A 13208-nucleotide genomic window follows, 5' to 3' on the forward strand; every position below is an offset into this window, starting at 1 on the left:
AAAGTTATGTGTCTCAGTTTTTTATCTCTTTTGTGTGGTTAACACTAGGTTTGTGCAAAAATAAGTTTTATGTACACCATAGTATTTTGTCTTTTTAATGCACTTTATTTCCATTCTCCTTTGCAGATTCAGACCTTTACCCTCTTTTCTTTTACAAATTTGTTGTCACCAATTATCTCTACTTATGCTTGAATCATTTTCAAATTGCAGTATCTATTTTTCTTCTATTTTTTAATGTTCTTGTGGCAGGAAAAGAAAGTAGAAAGTCTCATAAAGGGGCTTTCTACTCTTTGTAACACCTGCAAGTTTTGTCAGGACAAAAGCTGGGTAAAAGTTATTTTTAGGTAAGGAGCAGGCTAGCAGAGTTGCTAGGTAACGCTATCTCAAGGCCTAAATGCTGATCTTTGTTCCGCTTCTGCCTCTGTATACTCCCTTGCTTTAGCAGAAGAATCCCCCTCCCTTCTTTGCTCTGTAACAAATATTTAAAGGAACTGCCAAGAGCCTGGGTTTAGGCTCAGAATTAGGGATTCTCCTCTGAGCCCCGCCCCCCCCCAATAAGGTTTGTGCTTCATTATCTTCCCCTCGCGTGTGAGTGACATTTATGCAACATTCTTACCCCCTTTAACCTTTATGTGGCATTTAAGTGTATAGTACCCTATTTTGAACAAGGGTTATAATATCCTGCTTAATGTGTGTGTGTTCATAAGCTTACTCATAGATTTGTATCCTTTTGTTCTGTGTTTCAGGTAAAATAACCTTCTTGAGTATTTCCAGTAATAAAGATCTCCTGGTGGTAAATTTCTTCAGCTTCTGCATGCCTGGAAAGTCCTTGTTTCTCCTTTATACCTAAAAGATAACTTTGCTGCATATATTTTTCTTAGTTGGTGATTTCTCTTTTTTTTTTTTGGTAGTTTGAGTATTTTATTCCACTCTCCCCTTGCTTTAGAGTTTCTGCTGAGAAATGTAATGATTATTTAATAGAATTTTCTTTATTGGTTACTGTCCTTCTTTGTCATTATTTTTTGACAGGTTTAATACAATGTGCCAATGCCTTTTTGGATTGAGATAATAAGGTGTTCTGTTTCCTTTTTGGATTTGAGGATCTAGTTCTTTTCATAGGTTGTCAACTTCTTATTTGAATAGGCTTTCTTTTCTTTTTTCCCCTCTCTTCTCCTTCTGGTATACCTCTCACTTTTATATCACATTTCTTTTATTTTTTTAACTCTTAAGCCTTTCTCTTCTTCTATGTGCATTATTTCTATATTTCTGTCTTTGATAGCACTAATTTTTTTTCTCCATCTGATCAGCTCTATTTTTTAAGCTTGCTAGTGTATCCTTTATTACTTTTATTGACTCATCTCCAGTTTCTATTTTTTTTTAAGTTTTAATCTTATTGGTAAAGTACTCATTTTGTTTGTTGATTTTATTTCTGGGTTTATTAAATTGCCTATCTGTATCTCCTTGTACCTTCTGGAGTTTTTCAGAACTTCAATCTTAAATTCTGTCATTTAAATCACATATATCTATGTCTTTAAGTTTACTTTCTCAAAAGTTTCTATTTTCTTCTTGAGATGCTTCATTACCTTTGTTATTCATGGTATTTGATGGATTCCTTCTCCATCTATGCATCTATGAGTGGCAATTCTTCAGTAGATTGATTAAAAAAAAAGTCTCTTTTGTTTCCAGCAGGTGGCAATGGAGCACAAATTTTGGGGGTTTTTTGACCCACTCTAGCTTTCAGATTTCTGTGGGTCAATGAGACTATCCTGCATTTCATCCAGAGCTGAGCATCTTCTCTGCCACTGGGTCATCTCAGTCTCAGGGCACCAACCCCATGTGGTAGGCAATGGGTTTTTACGTCTGACATACCAGAGTTCCCCTTGTATCTCAGTGATTCTGGCAATGCAGCTGTCATCAGTGGAGACGAAGTGATCTGGAAGAGGTCAGCTAATGTGTCTGTGACTTAGTTTTCCCAAGAATGTTTTTTAGTGCCTGACCTCAGTGGTTTTACATCTGTCTCTCCATTTATCCCCAGGGTAAACAGCAGTACATGCCTGTCACTTAGAAAATAATTATCCTGTGGCTCCACTTCTCGGGTTTGTAGTTAATATGCTCTGCAGCCCTGTTACAAGAGGAAATTGACTTTTCTGTGTCACAAGAAAAGAATTTCAGGGACATTTTCATAGGAGGAGATTTCAGCAATAGTGGCAAGATGTATTAGAGTCAAAAAAAGGTTGTTCTGTATCAGAGAAACAGATTGCAGGCAGGCTGTAAAGTAATAGCTGCATGGACCCAGGAAAGGAAGTTACAGAAGCAAAAGGAGACTCTTCTGCTACTGTTCACTGCTCCCCTGGTTGCAAGTCTCATGGCAACCCTTCGAGCTGAGGAGAAAAGAAAGCAAAAAATAGAGAAGGAAGGGCACGATCATACTCTGAGGATGGAGCACTCTAGGTCTTTTGTCTAGTTTCCATATACTGTTTTGGGTTCAGGAAAGAGCAGGCTTTCTTTCCAACTACCCAATATTTTTCCTGGTTATTCCTAGGTCTGTGCTGGTGCGCTCCCCCATCAAATTTCTTTCTTGGATTTTCCAGGGGCTTGTGTCCATCTCCAATCTGATCAAGTGCAAGTTTTAATGTGAGAATCTCTCAGGCATGCTTGTGTATTGAGCAATAAAATCCTTTGTTGGATTATAGCTGTTAACGCTGCTCTAACATCAAGGGGAGAGACTAAGAACACCTCTCATGCTGCCATTCATTTGACCTCACCTCCCAGGCTTGCTTTTAGAACAGGGGTGTCAAACTCATTTTCACCAGGGGTCACGTCAACCTCATGGTTGACTTCAAAGGGACAAATATAATTTTAAGACTCTATAAATGTAACTACTCCTTAACAGTTAAGAGAGAGCTTGGTGCTGCCATTGGGTAGAAACAAAGTGCTGGGCCAGATAAAACAAGGTAGAGGGCTGGATTTCACCCACAGGCCTTGTGTTTGCCACCTGTGTTTTAGAATAATTACATTCTATAAAGTCCAGTGATTTTCAGGTGTGTTCCAATGCAAAACATTGTCTTAGTATTTTTTAGAGTGAAAAATATAGGCCAGTTTCCAAGTGCAATATTTCAAAGAATATTGTTTTAAAGATTTTATTTATATATTTTTTCTCTTAATCATATTTTATTGATTATTCTATTAGTTGTTACAATTGTTCCCACTTAGCCCCTCTCCACCAATCCCTTACTCCCACTCCCTCAGTCAATCACCACACCATTTTTCATGCCCATGGGTCATGCATATAAGTTCTTTGACTACTCCATTTCCTATATTGTACTGTACATTCCTGTGGCTATTCTGTAACTACCTATTTGTACTTCTTTATCCCCTCACTTCTTCACTCATTCCCCCATGCCCTCTCCCATCTGGCAACCACCAAAACACCCTCTGTATCCATGATCCTATCTTTGTTCTTCCTGTTTGCTTCATTTGTTTTTTAGATTCAATTGTTGATAGATATGTATTTATTGCCATTTTATTGTTCATAGTTTTGATCTTCTTTTTCTTAAATAAGTTGCTTTAACATTTCATACAATAATGGTTTAGTGATGATGAACTCCTGTAGTATTTTTCTTATCTGGGAAGCTCTTTATCTGCTGTTTGATTCTAAATGATAGCTTTCCTGAGTAGAGCAGTCTGGTGTTAAGAGTCTGCCCTACCTGGTCTCAGGAAGCTGTAACCCCCCGTGGCTAAGGCTGAGTAAGAGACCTCCGGACCAGGAGACACTAAGGAGACAAAACTTATTTCCCTGGCATGAATGCTGCCTGTTCTATGCCAGCTCCCATTGCTTGGTCAGCAGTCAATGACAGGTAACAACTCTGTAAAGAGTATGAATCTAAGACAGACGCGATCACATGGGAAAGCCCTCAGGGAAGAGATTCAGGGGGTGAAAATGAGGGGGTGATCAACACCGACCCCTGCCCCCTCAGCTTTGACAAAGCCTGAGTGCTTGTTCTGGCTGTGAGAAATCCAAGTCTCCCGGCTGCCTTTGTCTCCTCTGCTAGACTCAGGCCTGTGGAAATAACAGGGGCAGTGCAGTCCAGACCAGAGTCGGCAGACCCCTGCGGTAATTAGACCTGGGGCATAGAACATGCAAGATCCTGTGAGACCTGCTTGCTGGAGGATGCTCTTGAATTAGAATATGAAGGCATGGGCAGGAAACAAAACTAGCTTTTAGGTCCTGTAGCCTTTTAAGTGATAAAACCCCAAAATCTCAGTGTGAGTTCTGTCAGCCTCTTTGAAAGTTATCTATACCTTTTGATCTTCCTTGCCAGGCTGTAATCAACAAACTGTATCTGTATCCTTAATAAAAGCCTGGTTGGGTGGGAAAATGGGGCCCTCTACACTAGAGGGAATGGCCATGCCGTTCTTATTCCTCCACAGGACTTGGTAGTCTGTGTGTATTTCTCTTGTATCATGAGCATCTGCAGCATTTGCAGTCACCATGGGCTGGTGGCTGCAACAGTCTTGGCTGTAGGTCCCTGCTTTTCATGATTGAATATTTCTCACCAATCTCTTCTAGCCTGCAAAGTTTCTTTTGAGAAGTCAGCTGACAGTCTTATGAGAACTCCCCTGTAGGTAACTAACCGCTTTTCTCTTGCTGCTTTTAAGACTCTCTCTGTAACTTTTGGCTTTTACTTATGATGTGCTTTGGTGTGGGCCTCTTTGCATTTATCTTGTTTGGGACACTCTGTGCTTCCTAATCTTGCATGTCTATTTCCTTCACCAAATTAGGGAAGTTTTCTACCATTATTTTTCAAATAGATTTTCCATTTCTTGCTCTTTCTCTGCTCCTTCTGCATTGGAACACTTCAAGTTGTCCCAGAGACTCCTTACACTATCCTCATTTATTTTGGTTCCTTTTCTACTTGTTGTCCTGACTGGTTATTTTTTTCTTCCCTATGTTACACATCATTTATTTGATTCTGAGCTTCATCCCCTCCACTGCTGGATCCATTCAGATTTTTCTTTATTTCACTTAATGTAGCCTTCATTTCAGCCTGGGTCTTTTTTATGTTGTGGAAGTACCCAATGAGTTCCTTGAGCATTCTAATAACCAGTGTTTTGAACTCTACATCTGATAGCTTGCTTATCTTCATTTTGCTTAGTTCTTTTTCTGGAGTTTTTTCCTATTGTTTCATTTAGGCCATATTTCTCTGTCTGCTCATTTTGGCAGCCTTACATGTTTGTTTCTATGTATTAGGTAGAAATGCTATGACTCCTTGCCTTATGTAGTAGGCATCCTGTAGGATCCAGTGGTACAGCCTCCCCTATCACCTTAGGTGGGTACTTGAGGTGTGCCTTTGTGTGGGCTGAATCTACTCTCCTTTTGTAGTTGAGACTTGATTGTTCTCGGAAGGTCATTGGGAGGGACTTACCCAAGCCAGTCAGCAACAAGGACTGGCTGTGACCAACCTCCGCCCTCTGTGGAGAATCAGCTGTGCAGGGACAGGGTGGCGATGCTCTGTTGTGGTCTGTAGCTCTCCACTAGTTGCAGGCCCTGGGGTTTCCTGGGTGTGTAGGTCAAGGTCAGGACCTACCTGTGTTCTGCTTTGGGCCACCCTGCATGAGCTGTAAAACAATCTGTGATGGCTGCTACTTGTGCTGAGCTTGGAGCTTCCTAAGCAAAGCCAAGATGTGAATCAAGTACCAGGCCTGGGGCTACTTAGAAAGAGGCACAGGAGCTGGAGGATCACTGAGGCCAGCTGTTGCTTGTTTGATAAGATTTAGTAAGTTGTGAATCATGAGTCAAGACCAGCTATTCATATGGAAAAGTCACAGTTAACAGTTTGGATGCACCCTTAATTTGAGTGGTACAGAGTCTCAGGGGATCTCCAAGGTGGAGCAATGTTAGCCAGGTTGATGGAGTCTCAGGTATTACATCTGCCAGACAGCTCTGTGGCTCTGTGGGGGAAGGAGTCAGAAAAAGGACAATAGCCTCTGCCCCCAGTTCTTGCCTTGATGCCAAACACTTCAGTTCCTCCCTGTATGCCACTGGTGCCTTTCAACTGGTATTCTGATGCTGGAGCTCAGAGGGAGTGAGTCTGAGTAAGTTCATGTGTAGATTCTTTAAAAGGAACCGCTTGGGACTCCAAAAGCTTCTTCCACTGACTCAATCCCCATCGGTTTTTGCAGCCAGAAGTTATGGGGACTTATGTTCCTGGCACAGGGACCCTGGGCTTTGGGGCATGGTGAGGGCCTGGGACTCCTAGTTCCCTAGATATCCCTTCTGAATTTTTATCTACCTCACTTGGATGTGGGACCAGCCTGTTCTACATCTCTGCCCCTCCTACCAGTCTGGATGGATGTGGATTCTTTAATTTCATAGTTGTTGTGCTTCCATTTCCTTAAATTTCTGATGGTTCTGAGTGATAGTTGTTCTATATTTTAGTTGTAATTTTGATGTGATTGTGTGAGAAGTCAAATTGTGTTTCCACCATCTAGACTAGAAAGCAAAGATTTTACTTATTTATTTTAGAGAGAGGGGATGAAGAGAGAAAAACAAAGAGAGAAACATCAATGTGCCAGAGAAACGTTGATTTGCTGTCTCTTGCACACCCCCAACCTGTGACCTGGCCCACAACCCAGGCATGTGCCCTGACTGGGAATGGAAATGGTAACCTTTTGGTTAGCACACTTGCACTAAGCCACACTAGCCAGGGTTTTCAAGAAGTATTTATTTGGCACCTGTGTTAGGCCCTAGGTGTCAGCATAGCAAATAAAGGGTAAAAATGTTGGGAGTAACTTTTCTACCTCACAGCTCCATGTGCTTCCTTTATTTTTTTTTATGTTTTTTAAAATACTGTATTGATTATGCTATTACAGTTGTCCCATTTTCCCCCTTCATTCCCCTCCACCCTGCACATGCCATCCCACCCACATTCCCCCTTTAGTTCATGTCCATGTGTCATAAGTTCTTTAGCTTCTACATTCCCCATACTATTCTTGCCCTCCCCCTGTCTATTTTCTACCTACCATCTATGGTACTTAACTCTGCACCTTTTCCCCCTCTCTTCTCCTCCCACTCCCCTGTTACTAATCCTCCATATGATCTCCATTTCTGTGGTTCTGCTCCTGTTCTAGTTGTTTGCTTAGTTTGCTTTTGTTTTTGTTTTAGGGGTGGTTGTTAATAATTGTAGGTTTGCTATCATTTTATTATACATGTTTTTTGTCTTCTTTTTCTTGGATAAGTCCCTTTAACATTTCATAAAATAAGGGCTTGGTGATGATGAACTCTTCTAACTTGACCTTATCTGAGAAGCACTTGATCTGCCCTTCCATTCTAAATGAAAGCTTTGCTGGATAGAGCAATCTTGGATGTAAGTCCTTGCCTTTCATGACTTGGAATACTTCTTTCCAGCCCCTTCTTGCCTGCAAAGACTCTTTTGAGAAATCAGCTGACAGTCTGATGGGAACTCCTTTGTAGGTTACTGTCTCCTTATTTCTTGCTGCTTTCAGGATTTTCTCCTTCATTTTTACTTCGACTAATGTAATTACGATGTGCCTTGGTGTGTTCCTCCTTAGGTCCAACTTCTTAGGGACTCTCTGAGCTTCCTGGACTTCCTGGAAGTCTATTTCCTTTGCCAGATTGGGGAAGTTGTCCTTTATTATTTGTTCAAATAACTTTTCCACTTGTTGTTCTCCCTCTTCCCCTTCTGGTACCCCTATAATTCGGATGTTGGAACATTTAAAGATGTCCTGGAGGTTCCTAAGCCTCTCCTATTTCTTGGAATTCTTGTTTCTTCATTCTTTTCTGATTGTATGTTTTTTCTTCCTTCTGGTCCACTTATTGATTTGAGTCCCAGTTTTCTTCCCATCACTATTGGTTCCCTGTGCATTTTCCTTCATTTCACTTAGCATAGCCTTCATTTTTCATCTAATTTGTGACCAAATCCAACCAATTCTGTGAGCATCCTGATCACCAGTGCTTTGAACTGTGCATCTGATAGGTTGGCTATGTCTTGGTCACTTAGTTGTATTTGCTGTGATGCTTTGATCTGTTCTTCTGTTTGGGCCATTTTTTTTTGTCTTGTTGCACCTGTGATGTATGTGGGGCGGAGCCTTAGGTATTCACCAGGGCAGGGCACCCCACTTCACTGGGTTGTGACACTATATGTGGGGGCGGGGTCTGAGAGGGAAAAATGTCACTTGTTCTGCCTTCCATTGGATTTCAGTCCCTTCCACTGCTTCCCCCAAGCAAACTGGGCCTTTCAGGCCCTGATTCCCACGTGGGTGGGCTTGTGTACATTCTAGGACCCTGTGCATCTCTCCATTGAACTCTCATATGAGGCTGGGCATCTCTCCCTGCACCTCAACTCCCACAGGTGTTTTTCAGTCAATGCCCCAAGGCTCTATTTCCCGGCACTGGGATCCTGGGTTGCTTGCAGCACCTTGCTTCACAGCCACTGCCTTGCTGGGTCTACTGGTTGCCACCCCTCACCTGGGGTCTGCCAGCTGCTGCCTGTATGCCCAGGGTCACCTGCTGAGGTCTTGTGTGCCTAGGATGCCTTATGTGCCTGGTCCCACTGCTCTTTGTGCTGCGACCCCTTTCCACTCAGCTGCCCGACTCCGCCCCTCCTACCGGTCTGGATGAACATGTCTATTTCAACTCCTTGGTTGTCTGACTTCCATACAGTTTAATTTTCTGTCAGTTCTGGTTGTTATTCTGTTTCTAAATTGTTGTCCCTATCTTGGTTGTGCGAGGAGGCACAGTGTGTCTACCTATGCCTCCATCTCCTCCATGTACTTCCCTTAAAACATATTAGTGTAACAGCCAAACCATATTCATGAAATCTTACTGATCATATCAGAAATAAAATATTTTTGAAAAAGAAAGATTATAACTGAACACATCTATATAATGCCACATAAACTTATGGAGAGATTTGAAATTATGGGAATCCCTTGGTGTATCTCCGTGAATTTTTCACTTTATGTAAGCAACTATGCCATCCCTTTAGATTTCTACCAAATATATGTTTTATTGTTGCACATTATTCCTTTAAAAAATTTCATACACAAATTACCTCTTTCTGTTTTTCCTGCTGCTCTCTTCCTTCAGTCACAATATCTTCTCTTTCTCTGAGAGTGGACTTCACATGCATTCATCTTCAATCAGATTTTAAACTAGAATTATTTACTGAACTTCCAGAGCTATTCTGCTTGATTGTTTTCTCCCAGAATACCAGGCACATCACAGCATGTCTTATCATCTTTGTTTGATGTGGAGCTTTTCCCAAGCCAACTGCTGATAAATTAAATTGCACTCCCGCTTTTAGTATGGCATTTGACATATAGTAAATGCTCATTACTGTTTTGAAAAATACTGTGAATCTAAAGGAGTTACTCACTGTGGCAGAGAACATTAGCTCTCCATCAAAATTCATTCAACTCTTTGGAAGCCCAAGGCTGGACTGCTTTCCCTTGCCTCCCTTGTGGCCATGTGAAGGTGTCACTCGTTGTCAATGCAAGAGAAAAAAATTGGTGTGCCATTGCAAACATGGCTCATATGATTTTCCTCCATGCATTCTTCCATGGTCTTTTTATTTCTGCTGACATATGCAGAAAGCATGGAAATCTTAGAATGGAGAAGGTACATGGTGGAAGAGCTCTGCCTACCTGAATGACTACTTACAAAAGTGCAATTTTTCCACGCTGGACATCCATGTAGCATGTATTGTTTATATTATGAGAGTTACATGGTAATTCAACATGTCCTAAAATGTAGACATAATTCAGGCTGCTGTTCCAGCAGCAATCTGATGCCAAAACATGGCCCTTGAGTATGGACAACTGCCTGTAAGTGCTGGGGCAGAAACATAAGGGGTGGCTTCCTGATAGGGTGGGCAGTCAATGCTCAGCAGGGAATTTCAATATTTATAGTTCTCTTCCATATAACAACCACAGGAATCTCCCTTATGTCTATTCTTGTATCATCCTGGGTTTTTGTCTCTGTGCAGGAAAATCCAATCTTAAGCAAAGTATCTGCCTTGCCTTAAATCATTTTGTGAACGTAAATGAGTCACTTGTTATTCCTAGGCTATGTCCTCATATCTACCATGGTGGATGCAGGGGTGATACCTCCAATAGGATTCTGAAGACCCTGAGATTTTTTCCCACTCCAGACACATGTCATCCTTCAGTTGTTACCTCAATTTTCTGTTGAAACAGTTGTCTCAGTTTCTCTCTGGTGAACTCCTTCTGCTCCCTGGCCAACACAGGTAAGTGAGGCTGAAACCCTTCCTCAGCTGCAAGCAGAGTAGCCTTCAGAGCTATTGGAGCACCTCTCAACTTTGCAAACAACAAGGGGGTGTCTGTAGTATTCTGATCACTAGGAGCTGGGACGCTGGACTACCTCCAGGCTGTATGCAGGTTTAGACAGTTTCTTGTTATTCCCACCACTGTGAAATTGGAAAACTGATGCCCTGAGAGATGCAGGGAGAGTCCAAGGCCACCTGGGGCCAGCATCATTAAATAAAGGAGACTGTGAACCTCTCAGGGGAGTGTTGAACACCTCCCATGGAATTACCTTTGAAAATGAGAGTGGCCAAGACCCCAGCCAACCTGACCTGCACATACAACCACTCACATCAAAGGAAAGGACATCAAAGTACATGGTGAAGAAGGAGCGAAGCTTGGGCAGGTGACAATGCCAAAAGAAGAAATAAGTTGGAGACAGCTCTGCCACAAGACAGCAGCATTTGGTATCCAAAACCTGACCAACGTCCATGGCATAAAAAAGGGGAGAATAATAAACATGAGGATATCCAAGTCCCCAGGGTTTTGCTTAAACAGGGAGCAAAAAAAAAAAAAAGACACACACACACACACACACACACACACACACACACACACAGATAGACTGGGAAACCCCAAGCCGCACAGGCTCAGGGTTGTTACTGTCACTTTCTTTCCATGACTCCCTAGGCTCCCAGGGAGTATGCTTTCTATGCTCTGGAGATTTTTCTGAGAATAGAAATGTTTGCTGCTTTGGAAGTTGAACACCAGGGCTCCAGCAGCCAGTGGCAGAGCACTGGACTGCTAATGTTGGGTGTCAGTGAAAGACCACCCATTCTATGTCTTGGCACCTCATTTGGAGTAAGGGACCTAATCACTGATGAGAAGGCCTGTGAGTGAACTAGATATTTTAAAGCAATGCGGGGAAGGAATCATGCTACCTAATATTGAACTATACTGTAAGGCCATAGTAATCAAAACAGTATGGTACTGGCGTAAAAACAGACATACAGGTCAACGGAACAGAATAGAGAGCCCAGAAATAAACCCAAACCTTAAAAATCAATTAATATTTGACAGAGAAACCAAGCACATACAATTATTCAATAAATGGTGCTGGGAAAAATGGACAGATACATTCAGGAAAATGAAACTAGACCACCTTCTTACACCACACACAAGAATAAATTCAAAATGGATTAAAGACTTAAATGTTAGACCCCAAACCATAAACATCCTAAAAGAAAACACAGGCAGCAAAATTTAGGACATAGCTTATAGCAATATTTTATCAGATATATCTCCCTAGACAAGGGAAACAAAAGAAAAAATGAAGAAATGGGACTACATTAAGCTAAAAAGGTTTTGCATGGCAAAGGAAAACATCAACAAAATAAAAAGACAATGTACAGAATGGGAGAACATATTTGCTGATACATCTGATAAGGGGTTAATATCTAAATTTATAAAGAACTTACAAAACTCAACACCAAAACAAGCAAACAAACAAACAAAACCCAAAACATAACCCAATTAAAAAGTAGGCAAAGGACCCAAATAGACACTTCTTCAAAGAGGACATACAGATAGCCAACAGACATATGAAAAGATTCTTAACATCACTAATCATCAGAGAAATGCAAATTAAAACCACAAGGAGATATCATCTTACACCTGTCAGAATGATCATCATCAATAAATCAACAAACAACAAATGCTGGCAAGAATGTGGAAAAAGGGGAATGCTTTTGCACTGTTGGTGGGAATGCAGATTGGTGCAGCCACTGTGGAAAATAGTATGGAGATACCTCAAAAATTTAAAAATGAGCCTGCCTTTTGACCCAGAGATCCCACTTCTGGGAATATATCCAAAGGAATAAAAAATCCTAATTCAAAAGAACATAAACACCCCTATGCCCATTGTGGTGTTATTTATAATCACCAAGATATGGAACCAGCCCAAGTGTCCATCAGTAGATGAGTGGATAAAACAACTATGGGAAATTTATATAATGAAATACTACTTGGCTGTAAAAAAAGAACACAGTATTACCCTTTGTGACAGTATGGATAGACCTAGAGAAAATTAAGCTGAGTGAAATAAGCCAGTCAGAGAAATACAAATGCCATATGATTTCTCTCATATGCAGAAACTAATGAACAAACTGAACTAACAAGCAAAATAGAGACAGACTCACAGCTAGAGAGCCAAAATGACAGCTAAGGTGAAAGGGGGTGGGGAGTGGAGGGATTGAGCAAAAAGGAAAAAGGACTTACAGATATAGACAAGAATTTGGTGATTGGGGGTGAGGGTGGGGAGAGGGGGTTATAAGGGAACTAAATGGTAATGGAAAAAATACAATAATAAAAAAAAAGCTTCTGAGATCCCTCTGAAAATTTTATTCAATTCTGCAGATGCTGGTTCTTAGTCCACTGTGCCCCAGGAAAGCCCTTGCCTTGAAGACCCTCAAAGACATGACTTGGGCAATGTGGTTTTTCTTCTTAGGGTATAGTGCTAGTGCTGACCACCAGGGGCATCTGTGTTAGTTGGTTCAGCTTGAACAACCTGAGCAGGATGGTCACCTGACTCTGTTACCCAAGGCCCTGACCCTACCCAAATTGCACTTCTGTTATCATCATCTCTTCCTAATATCTGAGCTGGTCAGTGGTGAGATGGACCCTCTCTTATCTCTTGCTTTTGCAACTGTGCTCTGATCATGCAAATTGTGCCCGTGCTAAAAATAATTAACAGCATTCTTGCCTACCAGGCACTCACAACCTGGAAGGCAAGACCAACAAATCCACTAAATGAAAACAAATAAAATAAAGAAACAGGTGCTACTTTGAAATACAAAATGGCACCACCAGAAGTGCTGGGATCCACCAAGTAAGAGTGTCTTAAAAGCTGCTCTGAGGTGACATCT

The sequence above is a fragment of the Phyllostomus hastatus genome, unplaced genomic scaffold (genome assembly GCF_019186645.2).
Source record: "Phyllostomus hastatus isolate PE091 unplaced genomic scaffold, TTU_PhHast_1.1 phas_contig_65, whole genome shotgun sequence".
NCBI classification, from domain to species: Eukaryota; Metazoa; Chordata; class Mammalia; order Chiroptera; family Phyllostomidae; genus Phyllostomus; species Phyllostomus hastatus.